Source organism: Capsicum annuum, chromosome 8 (genome assembly GCF_002878395.1).
Source record: "Capsicum annuum cultivar UCD-10X-F1 chromosome 8, UCD10Xv1.1, whole genome shotgun sequence".
Classification (NCBI taxonomy): Eukaryota; Viridiplantae; Streptophyta; class Magnoliopsida; order Solanales; family Solanaceae; genus Capsicum; species Capsicum annuum.
In genome coordinates, this window is record NC_061118.1 from 24008927 (window position 1) to 24029574 (window position 20648).

A 20648-nucleotide genomic window follows, 5' to 3' on the forward strand; every position below is an offset into this window, starting at 1 on the left:
CTATAAGCCTGAAGAGCATCATCTAACTTCTCTGCACAATCTTTTTGCTACATTCATAGTCTTCTGAAGCATCTGCTTAATCTCTCAGTTAGACACCGCAACTTGTCTACTAGTTTGGGGATGGTACGCAGTAGCAACCTTGTACCTAACACCATATTTAGCAAGAAGATTTTTGACCCAAGTGTTGATAACGTGGGTACATCCATCACTAATTATCGCTTTAGGTGTACCAAATCTGGAAAATATATTCTTCTTCATAAATTTCAGCACCACCCTTGCTTCATTAGTCGGACTCGCCATAGCTCCACCCATTTAGAGACTATTCAACCGCTACAAGATTCGTTTCATGAAATTGATCCCCCAAACATCAAAACTTCAAATTCTAAAATATTATTGAGGGGCATCTCATGATCCTTAGATATAGTGCCTAACATTTGACATAGGTCACATTTCTTCACAAAAGCAATTGCATACCTAAACAATGTAGGGCAGAATAAACCTGATTGTATTATTTTCCTAGCAGATCTCTCACCCCCATGATTTCCACCATAAGGAGATAAGTAATAATCTTTGAGCACTTTTGAAAATTCATCCACTAGAATACACCTATGAATAACCCTATCTGGACCCTATTTAAAGAGATAAGGTTTGTCCCAAATATAAGCACTAGAATTATAAAGTAATTTCTTTCTTTATTGTGTAGTGGAATCAGGAAGGTACTGTCATGCCTCAAATCCTATTAGGGCAAACTGGCACCCATAATCGAGGAGGCCCGGGAGAACCAGCTCATAACCTTATACTTCCCATGCATACCTCTATGACAACCTGAAATTCGGACAGCATCATGTCGCATAATAAAGGAAATAATCACATGTATAAGCTCGAGCACACATATATATGCATATATAATACTTGGCCTTTGGAGCCATCACGTCTATTAACAAAACACCACCATGACTGTACATTAGGTCTACAAAGCCTCTAGATAATACACAAAGTTTAATTAAGGTCGGGATACACTCCTCCATACAACTAACTTCTACACAATACCAAAAGTGGCTGGATATGACACGGAAAGCCCCAAAGCAAACTGTAGCTCACCAAAAGCAGCTAGATATCCTGGCTCGTACTTGTGCAGTGTATGAGCTAAGGTACCTGTGCCTGCAGCATGAAATGCAAGTCTCCCATGGGGGACATCAGTACAAAATATGTACTGAGTATGTAAAGCTGTAGATAATTACATATGATAGGGGAGCTCAATAGAAATTAGAAACAAGTGAATAAATCGTAATTGGAGTGGACCACACTTACTATAACTTGTGACAACCTGTACATTGTATTAATTCAACCACTTTACCTTTATTCTTATCATTTTTGTAATCATTACTGTACTGTACTGTGACCATTAGGCTGCCTCCAGTACTTATCAACTGGGATCGACCCATGATAGGCTTATGCCCCTGGGATACCACCCATAAACACATAAATAGGGATTGACCCATGATAGGCTTATTCCCCTGGGATACCACTCGATAAGAGAGAACTTCCATCACTTAGTTCAATTAATCTTTGAGATTGTTATTTTTGTCGCCACCGCATTTTTGATACTTTGAAACAATGATATGTCAATAAGAGACATATAAATAGACCATCAATGCCATAACGATGAAGTAAGAACTCATTGGCACATCAATGAAATGTTTTGGAGTCATCAATGCCATAATAATGAAGTAGGAACTTATTGGTATATCAATGAAATGTTTTGGAGTCATTAATAGCACATAGATCTTGTTTGAGTAACCGGATACCTTCTTACATTAATTAGTGCAATAAATATGTAAGATTTGAAAAAAAAAGTAAGTATTGGAATGTCTTGACATATTGTAGGGTGGAAACAAGTTCATTGGTAAAGTAGGACATCATACAAAACCATTATGGATCATATGTTGCTGTATAACTTTGGTAACTTTCTTAATAGAACAATTGTTCACTTTTATGCCAAAGATATGGAATAGAGTGTTCTTTACATACCTGACTATGAACCTTCAATACTAGTCCTAAATGGACTTCCCATATTTTTGATTTACTTATCTACAATGAACATATATAGCAATCTAGTATTAGCAACCAAACATCACAATTCAATTATTTGAATTCACCAAACTAGTGGTTAAGTAGTAAGCCTTAATTACACCATAAAGGGTGTCACTTTAACCCTCTTATACTCCAATTACATTCACATGCCATGCATATTCATACAATATCCTGCAATGTCAAGTTTGGATTCATTTATCCTTCCAACCAATCCATTAAACCAAATTGAGCCATAGACATAAATAATTATCAATTCAATAGTATATCACCATATCCACCTTTCATAACTCAATTACCATATCCACCTTCCATAACTGAATTACCATATCCACCTTTCATAATTCAATACAACCAAACCATGAAAAATAGTCCATAACCCTATTTCAATCACCTTTCAATAAAAACTAATACATATAATCCTCTGTCACACATATACATATGGAAAAGAATAAAGGAAAACAATATTCATACCTTAGAATTCACCTCTTGATTATGCAGTCCTATTTACACAAATAATAGGTGTCGTTTGAAGATCTAGAGATGACAAACGTAGTTATCAGATTACTTTGGAATTTCTACAGTTGAATCAAAAGTAATTTAAAGGTGAAATTTGGCTAGGGTTTGTTCTTCCTCAATGATTAATGATGAAAATCAGTTTTTGAACTCATATACATGTATATATACATATATTCCCGTCGATAATATAATAGAAATGACCAAAATGCCTATAAAATTTAAATAATGTCAAATATGTCCTTTGGTAGACTATTTTGTTAAGCTAAAGTAGATCGATCATAAATCATTGCTCCGATATCGGATTTAGGTGAAATTGGTATCATTGGAAGGATAATTCAAAGGGGATTTCATTTCATATAAAGTAGGCCACCCAGTTCATCCTGTACAAGGAGTTATGGTCATTTGAAGTTGACCCTAAATATTTGTTTTGATAGGCTGAAGTAAAACGAGTATAACTCCTTACTCAGACGTTGGATTTAGATGAAACCAATTGCATTGGAAAGAAGAATCAAATATCTTTATTTTCAAAGGTTGCAGATCTCCCAGTTTATTATATTAAGGGAGTTATGATCATTCGATGTTGACCCAAAAATTCAGCTGGCCTCAGTAGTTTATGTGCTGCAAATTTTCCTACACATTTACTATTCCCAAATATTCCGGCCACCATTTTATAGTTTCGAACATGCTCGATTATATTCGAAACCTATCCATTTTTGGAAATCTTTATATCGTTGGAAAGCTTATTCAATAACCTTTGCATGGATCCATCGATGGACAAATTTTGGTATAAATTAAATAAAAAAAATTAATTCCATATATATAAGACCAATACACGTACTAGAATATGCCAATACACGTACTTGAATACAGGGTGTTACATCCTCCCCTTCTTTAGGACATTGTCCTCAAATTTTAGCATAGTTATTCAACCGAAACAAGTTCAAGTCCATCATTAATATTCATATCATCACATAAATACTATGCATATATATAAAAAAACATACTTGTTAATGTTCTAACTCCATTTCTTGAACTTCCTCTTCATCTTTGAACAAATGAGGGCACTTAGATTTCATTGCTTCCTCAGCTTCCCATGTAATTTCTTCCCTTTGAAGATTTCTCCAATGTACTTTCACAGATGCTATCTCTTTATTTCTCATCTTCTTAACTAGGTGATCTAGAATAGCAATAGGAACTTCCTCATAGGTAAGATCTTCCACAACTTGTACATCCTCATTAGAAGTGATATGTGATGGATCTCCGATGCAGTTTTGAAGCATTGACACGTGAAATACTGGTTGTACTGATGAGAGCTCTTGGGGTAGCTCTAATTCATATGCAACTTGTCCAAACCTTGAGTGATCTTATACGGGCCTATATAACGTGGAATCAACTTCCCTTTCTTGCCAAATCTCACTACCCCTTTCATTGGTGATACCTTAAAAAATACCCAATCACCTATAGAAAACTCTAGCCCTCTCCTTCTACTATCCACATCTGACTTGTGTCAACTTTGGGCTATTTTCAATCATTGCTAAATAACTTTAACCTTTTATATGGCTTGATAAACAAGATCCGGTCCGAACAAAATAATTTCACCCACTTTGAATAATCCTATTGGTGATCTACACTTTCTTCCATATAAAGCTTCATATGGTGCCATTTTGATAGTTGAATGATAGCTATTATTGTAGGTAAACTCAATAGGAGGTAAATGATCATCCCAGTTTCCCTTAAAAGCTATTACACAAGCTCGTAGTATATCTTCAAGTATTTGGATGGTATATTTTGCTTGTCCATCTGTTTGAGAGTGGAAAGTTATACTCAACTTCACTTGTGTTCCCAAACACCTCTGAAAAGACTTCCAAAAGTTTGCAGTAAATTGGGTTCCCCTATCTAAAATAATAGAAATTGGCACTCCATGTAATTGGACTATCTCTTCAATGTACAGCTTTGCATACTCTTCAACTGTGTAAGTGGTCCTGACTGGTAGGAAATATGTAGATTTGGTATGCCTATCAACAGTCACCCATATAGAATTGAACTTCAAGGATGTACGAGGCAAACCAATAACGAAATCCATGTTGATCATGTCCCACTTCAAGGTTGGAAGATCAATGCATTGCATATAACCTCTAGGTTTTTGGTGCTCAACTTTAACTCTTTGACAATTTAGACATTCAGCTACAAATTCTGCAATGCTCTTTTTCATGTCATTCCACCAATATATATCTTTCAAATCTTGATACATTTTGGTTGATCCTGGATGAATGGAATACCATAAACAATGTGCCTCAGTCATAATCTTCTTTCTTAGCACGTCTACATCCATCACACACAATTGGTTTTGGCACTGAAGTACTCCTTCTCGCGTAAGCTCAAATACGTTGGTCGCAGCAATCTGAATGTTCTCCTTAAGCTATAATAAAATAGAATCTGCATATTGCTTCTCTTTCACTTCAGCTACTAATGAAGATTCCACAGCATTATGTATGATAAGCTCTTTATTCAGAGTTTCAAGATGGCAAACTCCTAAACTAGCTACATGGTAAAGATCTTCAATCATCCCTTGCCTTTCTATAGGCTCCATCATAGCCTTATGACTTAATGCATCAGCTATCATATTTGCTTTCCCTGGATGGTACAAGATATCAACATCGTAGTCTTTTAATAGTTCAAGGCATCTCTTCTTCCTTAAATTTAGATCCTTCTGATTAAAAATATATTGTAAGCTCTTATGGTCAGTATATATATCAACATAAACCCTATATAAGTAGTGGCACCATATCTTTAAAGCAAAAATAACTACTGCCAGCTCAAGATCATGTGTAGGATAATTTTTCTCATGTGGCGCAATTGTCTAGAAGCATATGCTATTACCTTACCATGCTGCATCAATACAAATCCTAAACCAATTCTGAGAGCATCACAATACACTGTATACCCTTAGGTGCCTTCTGGAAGTACCAACATGGGTGTAGAAATCAACTTGTTCTTTAAATCTTGAAAACTCTTCTCACAAGCATCATTCCATTAGAATTTGGATCCTTTATGGGTTAGCTTAGTTAAGCGTGCTGAAATGGAAGAAAATCCTTCAACAAACCTTCTATAATAATCGGCCAACCTGAGAAAACTACGAATCTCCATAGGCGTTGTAGGCCTTGGCCAGTTCTTCACAGCTTCTATCTTTTGAGCATCAACCTTTATCCCTTCACTAGATACAATATGACCCAAAAATGCCACCGACTTTAACCAAAACTCACATTTAGAGAAATTTACATAAAGCTTACAATCACAAAGAGTCTGCAATGCCTGTGGCAAGTGACTGGCATGGTCCTCTTCTGATCTATAATAAACTAGAATATTATCTATAAAAACTATCACAAATACATCCAGGAATAGCTTAAACACCCTATTCATCAAATCTATAAAAGCTGCGAGTGCATTTGTTAGCCCAAATAACATAACTAGAAATTCATAATGACCATACCATGTTTGAAAAGATGTCTTGGGTATATCCTTCTCTTTGGGCCTCACTTGGTGGTAACTTGACCTCAAATCCATCTTAGAAAAGCACTTGGTGCCCTGTAACTGATCAAATAAATCATTAATTCTCGGGAGAGGATATTTATTCTTAATAGTCACATTATTCAATTGTTGATAATCAATACATATCCTCAAAAAGCCATCCTTTTTGTACACAAATAATAGTGGTGCTCCCCAGGGGGACATACTAGGCCTTATGAATCCCTTCTTTAGCAAATCTTTCAATTTCTCTTTCAATACTTATAATTCTACTGGGTCCATTCTATATGGAGGAATAGAGATTGGTTGGGTACCTGGTATTACATCAATACCAAACTTTACTTCTTTTTCAGGCGGCAACCGGGAAGATCTTCAAGAAATACATCAGAAAATTCATTTACCACCGGAATAGCGTGAAGAGTTGGTTGCTCTGCTTCTGTATCCCTTACTCTAACTAAATGATATATGTATCCCTTGAAAATTATTCTTCTTGCCTGAAAATTATTATTCTTCTTGCCTTAAAATTAGAAATAAATCTACCTCTTGGCGCGCCAATTTCACCTTTTCATTCAAGGACTGATTCATTTGGAAAATGGAAATATACCTTTTTCGTGCAGCAATCAATTGTGGCACAGTAAGACGCCTACCAGTCCATACCCATTATAACATTAAAATCTACCATTTCTAACTCCACAATATCAGCCATCATATCACGACCACAAATAGTTATAGTGCAGTTTTGGTAAATCCTTTTAGCTATAACAGATTCCCCAACCGTGTGAACACTTCAAATGGCTTAGCTAGCAGTTTGGGTATTCTTTCAAACTTTCCAACAACCAATGGAGTAACAAAAGATACTGTTGAATCAGGATCAATTAAGTCATATACATCGAATGAAAAGATAGACAACATACTCGTAACCACATCTGGGGATGCCTCTAAATTCTGTCGATCTGCTAGAGCATACGTATGATTTTGAGCCCCGCTAGAACTCGTGGCTACTCTATCAACTCTAACATGACCCATTGGTTGTGCACCCCTTCTTGGATAAGGCATCGATAATGATGATGCAACAAATAACCCTGTAGGTCATGCCATACCCCCTATGCCCCTTCGTGGGCATTCTCTCATCATATGCCTCGACATATCGCACCAAAAGCAAACATTGGTCCCCAGCTGACATACGCCCAAATTATACCTTCCACATTTATTGCATGTTTCTCGAGGAGGTCTCGATTGGATCATACTCCCTTGCCCTTGGTACCCCAATATCCGCGAACTCTGACTCTCACTTTTGTGCCCAAATTGATTTCCTTTAGACCCTTGGAACTGTGGTGGGGCACTAGCTTTAGAATAAGAAAATAATGGCCTAGGTGATCTAGTAGAAAACTGTGGTCTGAACCCTCCTTGGGATGCCATGAACTGCCTTGTAGATCTGGCCCTCTTGGAATATCCTCTTTCTAATTCCTGTGTTCTTCTCTTCTGCCTCTGATCTCTAATTTTCCGTGAAAAAGCTTGGATCCTCTCTATGTCCATATCTTTGTTTAATGAGGCAATAGTATAATCTTTAACCAGATATGAATCCAGCCTATCCACATATTGATGAACTCTGTCATCCATGGTAGCTACAATGTTAGGAACATCTCTCAACAAGGAATTAAATTGGAGACTGTACTCCCTCATGCTCATATTCCCCTGACGAAGATTTAAAAACTAATCTACACGGTCCTAACAAATCTTGAATGGAATATAATGATCAAGAAATGCCACTTTGAACTCTTTTGAAGTAGCTGGGGGTGCATCAATACCCCTGCATCATTTCCAGTCCTCGTAACAATAGATAGCCTTCCCTTTAAATCTATGCACCACTAACTCCACTGTCTCTCTACCCGTTACATGCATAATATCTATGGCCCTTTGAATTTGATCAATAAAGTCCTGTGGGTCCTTGTTAAGATCTAATCCAGTAAAAGTGGGAGGATTCATCTTAAGAAAATCCTGTGTTCGAAGGCTAGCCGCCCTATCTATACAAGTAGGAGGCATGGTAGGAATGGCTTGCCCTTGAGCTTGTCCAGCAATTATACGAGTCAAAAGTTATACTGCATTTCTAAGATCTTGATCAGCAGTATTAATAGGTGGCTCTGGGGATATAGTTCTCCTGCCTCTTATTTCTTTCGGAGTGGAAGAAGTTTCTGATGCATGCTCAGCTGGAGCCTTACTTTGATTAGCTCGTATAGTGGGTGACTTACTAGTCCCCTCTCCGGCAGGCATATCTACTTTGTTACCGGTATACTTGCTTTTGGTAACTGGCATCATTACTATAATAAGAGAAATAAATGGATTCAGTGGTCAACTATTACTTCATATACAATATAGGCTCTATCGCACGATCTAAGGCATGAAGAAAAAGAAACAACTCCTAAATGTCCATAGCCTCCTGTTTATAAATGCGGTGCACGACACACCAATAAAAAAGACTCTACGTAGACACGACTTTGTAGACTCACTAGGACGAACTTCTCTGATACCACTTTTGTCACGCCTCAAATCCTATTGGGGCGAACTGCCACCCATAATCGAGGAGGCTCGGAAGAACCAGCTCATAACCTTATACTTCGCATGCATAACTCTACGAAAAACCGAAATTCAGACAGCATCATGTCGCATATAAAAGGAAATAATCACCTATATAAGCTCGAGTACACATATATATGTATATACAATACTTGGCCGTTGGAGCCATCACGTCTATTAACAAAACACCAACTTGACTATACATTAGGTCTACAAAGCCTCTAGATAATACACAGAGTTTAACTAAGGTTAAGACACACCCCGCCATTTAACTAACTTCTATACAATACCAAAAGTTACATGATATGACACAGAAAGCCCCGAAGCAAATTGGAGCTCACCAAAAGCAGCTGGATATCCTGGCTCCTACTTGTGCGGTGTATGAGCTGAGGTACCTGTGCCAGCAACATGAAATACAGGTCCCCCATGGGGGACGTCAGTACAAAATATGTACTGATTATGTAAAGCTATAGATAATCACATATGATATAGTAGCTCAATAGAAATCAGAAACAAGTGAATAAATCGTAATAGGAGCGGACCACACTTACTAGAATTTGTGACAAACTATACATTGTATTTATTCAATCACTTTACCTTCGTTCTTCTCATCTTTATAATCATTATTGTACAGTACTATGACCATTAGGCTGCCTCTAGTATATATCAATTGGGATCGACCCATGATAGGCTTATGACCCTAGAATACCACCCATAAACACATAAATAGGGATCGACCCATGATAGGCTTATGTCCATGGGATACCACCCCATAAGAGAGAACATCCATCACTTATTTCAATTAATCTTTAAGATTGTTATTTCGGCCTCCACCGCAATTTTGATACTTTGAAACAATGATACATCAATACGAGACATATAAATAGATCATCAATGCAATAACAATGAAATAAGAACTCATTGGCACATCAATGGAGTGTTTTGGAGTCATCAATGCCATAATAATGAAGTAGGAATGTATTGATATTTCAATGAAACGTTTTGGAGTCATTAATAGAACATGGATCTTGTTTGAGTAACCAGATACCTTATGACATTTATTAGTTCAATAAACATGTAAGATTTTCATAACAAGGAAGTATTGGAATGTCTTGACATCTTGTAGGGTGGAAACAAGTTCATTGGTAACGTAGAACATCATACAAAACCATTATGGATCACATATTACTGAATAACTCTGAAAACTTTCTTAATAAAACAATTGTTTACTTTCACGCCAAAGATATGGTATAGAGTATGCTTTACATACCTAACTGTCAACCTTCAATACTAGTCCCAATTGGACTTCCCATCTTTTCGGACTACTTATCTACAATGAACATATATAGCAATCTAGTATTAGCAACCAAATGTCACAATTCAATTATTTGAATTCACCAAACTAGTGGTTAAGTAGTAAGCCTTAATTACACCATAAAGGGTGTCACTTTAACCCTCTTATACACCAATTACATTCATATGCCATGGATATTCATACAACATCCTCCAATATCATGTTTTGATTCATTTATCCTTCCAACCAATCCATTAAACCAAATTGAGCCATAGACATAAATAATCGTCAATTCAATAGTATATCACCATATCTACCTTCCATAACTCAATTACCATCCACCTTCCCTAACTAAATTACCATATCCACCTTCCATAATTCAATAAAACCAAACCATGCAAAATAGTCCATAACTCTATTTCCATCACCTTTCAATAACAACCAATACATATAATCCTCTATCACACATAAATATATGGAAAAGAACAAAGGAAAACAATATTTATACCTTAGAATTCCCCTCTTGATTATGCAATCCTATTTGGACAAATAATAGGTGTCGTTTGAAGCTCTCAAGATGACAAACACTGTTCTCGAATTACGTAGGAATTTCTATGGTTGAATCAACAGTAATTCAAAGGTCAAATTTAGCTAGGGTTTGTTCTTCCTCAATGATTGATGATGATAATGAGTTGTTGAACTCATATACATGTACATATACACATATTCCCGTCCATAATATAATAGGAAATGATCAAAATGCCTTTAAAATTTAAATAATGTCAAATCTGTCCTTTGGTGGACTGTTTAGATAAGCTAAAGTAGATAGACCATAACTCTTTACTCCGATATCGGATTTGGGTGAAATTGGTATCGTTGGAAGGAAAATTCAAAGGGTTTTCATTTCATATAAATTAGGCCACCCATTTCGTCCTATACAAGGAGTTATGGTCATTTGAAGTTGACCCTAAAAATCTATTTTGATAGTCTGAAGTAAAACGAGTATAACTCCTTACTCAAACGTTGGATTTGGATGAAAAAAATTGCATTAGAATGAAGACTAAAAGATCTTTCTTTTCATAGGCCGCATCTCTCTCAGTTCCAGCTATGACAAGTGGCCAACAACTTGATTTTCAGCTCCCTTTCGATCTCAAAACTCAAGATCAAATTATTTTAATAGCTTAATCCACCTAATCAGTTGAGGTTTTGTATCCTCTTTTTTACAAAATACTTAATGGCAGTGTGGTCAGTATGAACAATGACCTTAGTGCCAACTAAGTAAGATCTAAACTTGTCGAATGCATACACAAGTGCCAATATCTATCTCTCTGTGTAATCGTATAATTAACCTAAGCATCATTTAACACTTTGCTAGCATAGTAGATTGACAGAAATACCTTTTCTCTTCTCTGACCCAAATCCACTTCCACATCAACATCACTAGCATCACACATCAGCTCAAACTGTAACTCCTAATCTGGTGAGATCAGAATTAGTGCTTTAGTCAACTTCTTCTTTAGTTTTTAAAGGCTTCTTAGAAATCAAACTCGAACTCCAATTCGGCTTCTTTCTCCAATAATTTGCACATTGGGCTTGCAATTCTTGAGAAATCTTGAATGAACCGCCTATAGAAACCTGCATGTCCCAAAAAACTCCGCACTTCTACGACTGTGGCAGGATGTGGAGTATTTTCAATAACTTCTACCTTCGCCTTATCTACCTCGAGTCCTTTACATGATATTTTATGGCCTAGGAAAATTACTTCCTTAATAATAAAGAGACACTTTTCAAAATTTAGAACCAAGTTTGTCTCTTCGCATCGAGCTAGATCTCTGTCAAGATTCTGCAGGCAATTTTCAAAATAATTATAGTACACATAGAAATCATCCATGAATACCTCCACAATGTATTCAACTATGTTGGAGAATATAGCAATCATATATCTCTAAAATGTAGTAGCTGCATTGCATAAGCCAAAGGGCATGCGTCTGAATGCGTATGCATCATAAGGACAAGTGAAAGTTCTCTTTTCCTAGTCTTCCTGTGCTATGATTATCTAATTATACCAGGAGTACCCATCTAGAAAAAATAATACTCTTGCCAATCTATCTAATATTTGGTTAATGAAACTAATCTGATAGTGATCTTTACGAGTTGCTTCATTCAACATTTGATAATCAAAAAATATACTCCAGCCGGTCACCATACGTGTGGGAATCAACTCATTATCATTATTCGTTATCACAGTCATCCCTCCTTTCTTTGGTACATAGAACCAGGCTTACCCATTTTCTATCGAAAATTGGGTAGAAAATACCACTATCTAACCACTTGATCACTTCTTTTCTAACCACCTCTTTCATCACGGGATTCAATCTTATTTGTTGATGCAATCTAGGTCTGTAACCCTCTTCCATGTAGATGTTATACATGCAAAATATAGGATTAATTCCTGTAATATTGAACATCTACCAACCAATCACTTTTCTTCTCTTCTTTAGAACTGCCATACATTTTTTAACCTATACGTCTGATAACCCTACAGATAATAGGCAAAGTATCTTTATCACCAAGAAAAACATATTGTAAATAACGAGGGAGAACCTTAAGAACCAAGTTAGGAGCTTCTTTAACTGAGTGCTTAAGAGATGGACCAATTGGCCTATTCAATGGTTCAACAAGCACTTTGTTCAACTCAATCACTGCCAAATTCATAGCCTAGACCAATTCCAATGCCTCCACATCTCTATAAATATCATGAGACATCAAAGCGCACTCTTATGGATCATCAGACAACATAAACTGCCAATACGAAGCAAGGTTAATAACCAATATAGATGACAACTCCTCATATATAGCTGACAATTTTAGCGGCTTGTACATATCAAAGAGTTCTACTTTATCATGTGCTGACATTGTTATTTTCCTGGCTGTTACATTAATTAGTGATTCTCCCATTACTAAGAAGGGTTGTCAAAAAATCCAACACATCCTTGATAATACCACCTGGCTTAGCAAGTGATCATCTACCAACTACAAAATAATAGTAGTGGGTTTGGGACTCCCAAGACCCATCTTTTAATACCAAGATGTGGCCAAAAGATTAATGCTAGCTTCCAAGTCACATAATCCACGTGCATAAATAGTCTGTCCAATGGTAATCTGTAAGGTGAAACTACATGGATCCTTAAGCTTTGTGGGAAATTTATTTTGAATCTTGGATGTGCACTCTTGAGTAAATGCAATTGTAGCATACTCGGCCAACCAATTATTATTTACAACTATTTCCTTCAAGTATTATTCATATTTTGGCACTCAGCAGAATGTCAACAGGAGGAAGATTCACTTTAACCTTCTTTAGAAGATCTAAGAACTTCTTGTAACTCACTTCTTCTTTATTCTTCCTTTCCCTTTGAGGAAAAGGTAAGGGAAAAATATTATTCTCCACATGAATTTCTTCACTTGCCACTTTTTCCTTGATTTCTTTCTCTGCCTTGTTTTTACTACCTTCATCATTAATTGTGGGGATAACTTGCTCTTGAACTGTCTTCTTAGTTTGCAGCCAACTCCTTGTTGTACCGTATTTACCTGCTTGGGATTTGTCTCTGTATCGATAGGTAATGCTCCTTCAGGTCTTGTATTCTATGCTCCTGCAATTTAGTATAGTTTCAACTCTAGATTTCTCGTAAGTAATTATTGACTCTTTAACTCAGCTACAAACTATGCCTGTTGAAGCTTAATTTCTGTTGGAAATTGCATTTGTTGAGCCATAAACTACTTTATCAATTCCTCCATATTGCTAGATTGAGTAGTCTCCTGAGTATTCTTAGCTGGATATGGATTTGGTTATACTTGTCACACCAAAAATTCACCTGTTGGTCTGCATTCATTATTGTTGCTGGTTGTGTCATACCCAACTTTATATTACTAAGCTGAGTAATTATATCATTTTGCATGGTTGCGATCTATGCCTGTAATGCAGTGAACTGATCTATCTTCAATACCCTTGCAACCTTTTTAGGAGTACTTCGCGAGTCTGCATGCCTATCAGGGTTCCTTTGTGAAATCCGATTCTATAGTGTGTACAATTCTTCATACGTCTTCTCATGAGCCTGTCCACCTGCTGCTGAATCCAATATAATCTTTGTGTTTAGCACCAATTCTTCTATGAAAGTATGCACAAGAACATTATTGGGTTGATGATGGTGAGGGAAATTTCTGAGCATAGCCTTAAATCTCTCCCAAGTTTGGTAGAGATTCTCTTTGTCTTTCAGTCTAAAACTCAAGATCTCACTCCACAAGTATGCCGTCATACCAGATGGAAAGAATCAAATAAGAATCTTCAAAGATCGATATTCCCATGTAGTGATGGAGAATGGTGGTTCAGCATGTAACCACCTTTTTGCTTCCTCTATTAGTGAGAAGGGAAAGACTGTCAACCAAACATAATCAGAATTCACCCCTTTAGGAATATATGTTTCGCTGATTTCTAAGAAGGTCTATATATATTGCTATGGATTTTTGTGTGAAAGGCCATGAAATTGTCCCACTAAATTCAGCAATTGCACCATATTCTGCTTCAATTCAAATCGACCTCTTGGTTTGGGCTTGAGAATACTGCTCGTCACAAAGTTTGTGAGTAGTATAGCCCACTAACGAAAAGATCTAGCAGCTTGTTGAATAGGAATAATTGGAATAACAAGAATGACACGAGGTGGAACATTCTCGACATTTGGATCAACTGTTTCATTTCGTTGTGAAGCCATTCTTCCGCTTTGTTGAAAGATTTTCTCTAGTTCTACCAAAAACTCTACTAGTTCATTATCTCTCACCAGTCCTGAATTCAGCTAAGCTTGCTTAAATTCAGTCAATAAGATCAAGTTGTTAACACATAAACTTAATATCAAAAACCAATAATTTATCAATTTACTACTTATATTAGCCCCCGAAAATGGTGCCAAAAACCTGTTGCGACTCAGATCCACATGCAACTGCGCATGATCGTACAAATAATATAGTGATTTAGACAATTAGATATCATTCCCACGATGACTAAGCAACTAGACATTTAATAAACTTTTAGTTTTAGAGAATGAGTATTAAGTGTTGTGAAGTATCAAGATTATTTTGAACTTGATAATAAAAATATAAAGTAATTAATTAGAAATAATATTTTATGACTAAAGCAAGCAGCAACAGCTGTAAACAATAACGATAAGAAGTCCAGGGTTAAGACTTTCCAAACAATCATACAAATTTCTATTATTATAGTAGTCTTATTGGATATTGGGTTGTTGGTTTGAATGGTTTAAGCCACCATTTTTGTCTCCCGACATCAAATTTTCTATCTATTGAATATTTTAGCTACAACTCCCGCAGAGATACAACAATTCTTCTAGATTCATTAAGTACTCTTCTTGAATTTGAACGAAACAAGGCATCTAGGTATTCCTTGTCCTAGATTCTAATACAAACCCCTTATTTCATAAAAGCGTAAGAACCTTGCTCCTTAATTTACTTGTTCTAATCTATGATTATCCTCCTGAATTCACATAGAAATATAAATTTATTCTAAAGGCGGCCAAGCATTAAAATAATAAGCTTAAGAAATTAATAACAACCCAGATGATTATCCAAAAAGAAACTACTATAAATAATTTCAAAGAGTAATCATGTTCCTGACCTCAACCCAGAAAAAGGGTATTTAGCCCCTCATGTTTGAATTAAACATCAAAAATAAGTAATTAATCATACCCAAAATAAGTATTAAGGTAAAGATGTTCAAAATAAATAATAAGAACCTTAAAAGATATAATTCAATGCTTTTATGCCCCGGATATACTTGCAAAAAGTGTTTGGAATTATGCTCATGTCTTCCATTTATACTTGGGAAAATTTTACCAGATATAAAGCCGTGATGTGATGCATCGATTATCGTGCCATTACAGCCAACGCGTTATGTTAACATCGCATTGATGCACTTTTATTTATCATTAAAAATTAGAATAAGTTATGTTCTTCACCACACTAGACGAAGCATTTGGCTAAGTGTCAAAACTTTAAGCATCGACATTATGCGTTGACATCGTGTTAGTGTACTGGAAGTTGCAGAAGAAAAATTTTCTAAGGTACAAAACTTATGCATCAATGGGTCGTGTTGTCATCACGTCGATGTACAGGAAATTATTCTTCAAATTTTGGCTAAGGCACACATATTTCCAGTCAAAGTGATGCATTGAGATAGCGTCACATCACTAGAATTTTTCTCTAGTTCCTATCTCTTTTTTGTCAATCCTCAGCTCTTTTCTTTTCTTTTTACTCTCATCCATCTCCTTATGTTTTTTATATTGATCCTCATGGTCTTTCACATCTTCATGATGCGTATAAATTTTCTTCAAAATCTATGGACAATTTACCCTGTATCTATAATCACATTAGCTAGCCACAAAACATAATTTAACTAACAATTCAATATAATTAGCACCATTTTTATTCTCAAAACAAGTCTAAATATAGGTAAATAACAGTGTTTGGATATATAAATACGCCCAAGATCACCCCACAGGGAGATGCTAGCCTGATGAATCCCTTATCTGGAAGACCTTTCAACTATTCTTTCAACTCTTTGTATTCGGATGGAGCCATTATGTATGGCATTATAGAGATAGATGGAGTATCTAGAAGAAGGTCTATTCTAAAATCAATTACCCTTTCGAGAGGAACTTTGGGAAGATCTTCTGGGAATACATCTAGAAATTCACTCAATACTGAAACTAACTCAAGATTTGGAGCCTCAAAATTTGAGTCTTTCAATTAGAAAATATAATAAATACACCCCATAATGTTTGTTACCTTCTGAACTGTAACTCACCAAATCTGGTAACAAGAATTCTACACGGTGCTCATGACCCCGAAGGACCACAACCTAACCTATGACTGATATTTATACCTCTATACTGTATAATATAGCATAAAATAAGGAAATATGAACTGAATGGCCATAAGGTTGAAAAATGAATGAACATCTGATAAACAATGTCTAAAAATGGTATAAAAATACCAAACCAAATCTGAAATAAGTATCTAACATGCTATAGTCTGAAAGCCTCTAAATTGTCTAAATAAAGAGTTGATGGGACATGTCCCCAACTAACTTTGACTACAGAAGTACAATGAAAACTAAATTAGTAATGAAATCATCATGTCCTCAAAGGATGAGGACTCACTGTTAACTCAGATCGCTGAATTAGGATGCTACTCGTTCTCTAGATATCGTGCTTCTAGACCTATGGTACAAGACACCATAGCGCAAATGCGTCAATACTTTGAATATACTGGTATGCAAGTGAGGTAGGCTGAATGCAATAGGTTTATATGCATGAACAATACTAACTAACTGACTAACATGAATGTGAGAATACATGCGTGCATACGTAACTGTAACTGGGATCATAATAGGACTAATTACTGAGTTTTGAGTACTGAGTCTACTGACAGTGACATCTGAGTCACTGATAAGTAAGAAACTGATACAATATTATTAAATACTGAGGGATTGATACTATGTTACTGATACATAGATAACTGTGTCTGATAGTTCTGATTAGGATGAACTGATCTGGTTGACTATATCTGACAGTCCTGAAGCTGAATACTAATAACATAAGTTCAGATAACTGATATAACTTATAACATGTGTGACTGTATCTGACAGTCTTGAACCTAATTGACCTAGTTGAGTTCTATACTATATCTGAGATCAGTCCTTCTAGTGGGTGATCTCTACATCTAATGATACTAATACTAATTGACCATATTTGAGATCATTCTTGTCTAGTGGGTGATCCTGGGGTCTATTTATAATGATAAGAATTGATTGTAGCTGACTGTCCTAAATCTATACTACTGAGCTGAATTGACTGTATCTGATAGTCCTTATTCTATAAATAAAATTATGGTAGGTGGTTATCTAACCGACATTCCCTAAATGATGCATTATAGCTAAATTGGGGTCCAATCTATGCCCTGATTGGAAGGGTCTCAATATCACACCACTGGTAAGGACAACATGTGAGTAACCCGAATATAATAGGTAACTCTAGTGAGAACTGTGGGAACCCTCACATAACAGGCTAATCCACCTTATCTATACTTATATAGAAGGCTATGATGTCTTAACCTATGCTGGCTACATAGTTTTGGAATGTAAGAATTGCTTCTAATAATCACCCCCTCATATAACAGGTGAGTTCCCATCCTTGAGTTCGCTGGGTGATAATTTCTACTCCCATCTGAATAGACAATGAACATGATTTACTGAGCTGAACTGATACTAGTGGTATTAGTTAGCGGAGCTAAACTAAACTGAATTTACTAATTTTCATTGACTGAGGGAATATACTTAGTTCTGTGGACTAACTTATAAAGCTGAATTTACTGAGATTGATTGGGAATACTAACGTTATTAAGATTACTGATTACTGAGATCTCTGATATTACTGAACTACTAAGATTATCGAGATTTTTGGGTTTTCCTGAGTCACATGATTGACTGAGTTCTATGGATTATATATTGACTGAGAGTATCATGAAAACATGACATGGCTTTTGGCAAATAGCTAAATTATTGGGTACAAGTAACCCCAGGACTCGATGGAAAGAAACTGACATAGCATGACTTACATGAATACATGGCCAACAACACAATTCATAATTCATATATTAAAGCACTTCATAAAACATGTGATATACATAAACTTGTACAAATATGGGGATTTCATAATTTCATGCTTGTTGGAAAATTTTCCTTCATATCGGCATTTAATTAAATGCATGATAGGAATAATATATGTAGATACCATTATACAATAATTATACATTATGATTCAACATCCAATTTTATCATCCTAGGGTTTAATCATAGGTTCACATGAATATACATCTACACAAATCGATTCCACATACCATTAATCACCCAACATGTATTTCAATTCAATTGATCATTGTCAACATAAACAAAATAAACCCAACATGAAGTTCATAAAGAAAATCATAAATCTTTTCTTTATAAAACATATTCTTGGGCTTCATGGAAGAATAGAGTCCGTGAATGAATACTATGCATACCTTAGTTCGTGATTTCGTGAAGATTGATGGTGAAACCTTCTTGAATTTGAATCCCCAATAAAAACCCTAGCTTCTTCTTGAGTGAAACTTGAGAGAAACTAGTATATTTTGGGTGAAGAATGGTCAAATCATGTGTTATTAGGTTTAAATAGGGGTCGAAAATTGGCAGTTTTAACCCTTGGACGCACCTTTAATTTTTTAGAAAATTTCCTGATTTTCATCCTTGGTACGACGCGCCACTATCTTGCCAAGTCACTGGAAAGTGACAAATGGGAAATTGCACAGTGGCACGATGCAAAGCTATCATGTGGTCACCTTGTCTGCGACCTGGAGGTTTGGCGAGATGCGCCACTATTGAGGACAAATACTGGAAATTGACAATTGCCATTTGAGCTATCTTTGCGATACGCTGAAGGCTCAGATGAGACACTGTCTTACTAAAAAGGCTCTAACTCTTCACCTGGGCGTTGAATTTGGGTGAATTTTGTATCCATGGAGAGCTTATTTGATTCCCCAAATGATAAAAAGTGAAAATTTAAAAATAACATGTGTGAAAAAGTGGATTCATCTTTCATAGAAAGATTTTAACATTCTTGGGAAACTTTTCAAGCTAGGACAAGTACATCGTATTACATGAACCATGTCTGAGAATTCCTTCAGATACTCTTGATTTTTGGATCATGAAAACAGAGGAGGATTAATTCGAGTAAAGTCCAAAATCCTAGCTGCGGCAATATTGGCCGCTAGATTGGCTGGGACAGCGGCTGGCTGAATATTTTGAGCCACTAAAAAGTGAGCTAGAGTACTGAATACAACTCTAAACTTTGCATGAGAGACATACTCATTCAGTGAATCTTCCTAAACGGACGAAGGTGCTGGCTGGTTCACATTACTTCTTCTATAAGTGGAAGTACAGGTTGGATTAGATAGAGATTTTTACATGAACATTATGCTCAGTCACACGTCATGAACATTGAAAACGAGGAACTTTTCCTAAAATACCTCATAGCCTCTTGCCTATAAGTGTGGCGTGCTTAACACCCATGCGCAAGACTCTACTTGAAGAGACTTTTAGATATCCTAGGACAATTTAAAACTTGACTCTGGTACCAAGTTTGTAATGCCCCGAGAGTACACCCTAGGTGCCACATGGTGCTTACAGTCCTGAGGGACTACAAACTAACCCATGAGCCGGTACCTATTGTGAACACTTAATAATAATAACAAAATAACATTGGGAAAAGATATGAAGATTCCATAAGGTTTTAAATACTAAAAACATTTCTGTATTAAAAATCTGTAAAACTACTATGTAAAACTGATAAAATAAAAATAAACTGACTGACTATGTAAAGTGTTTGAAAGCCTCAAAACTAACTGAATAATACGTGATGGGATAGGCCCCCAACTAAAACCATCAAACTACTAAATTGAAATCATGAAAATAAATATAGTATGTCCTCAAAATATGAGGACTCAATACTGCTACTGCTGATTATCTAGAAGGTCTATGCACAAT

At 35.9% G+C, this 20648-nt stretch overlaps 1 non-coding gene across 1 annotated transcript; it reads left to right on the top strand.

Annotated features, from left to right (window-relative positions):
* Nucleotides 1-14200: 14200 nt before the first annotated feature.
* Nucleotides 14201-14307, top strand: LOC124886843. Its single transcript, XR_007044249.1, has one exon. It is a non-coding gene; the product is annotated as a small nucleolar RNA R71 (small nucleolar RNA).
* The last annotated feature ends 6341 nt before the right edge of the window (nucleotides 14308-20648 follow it).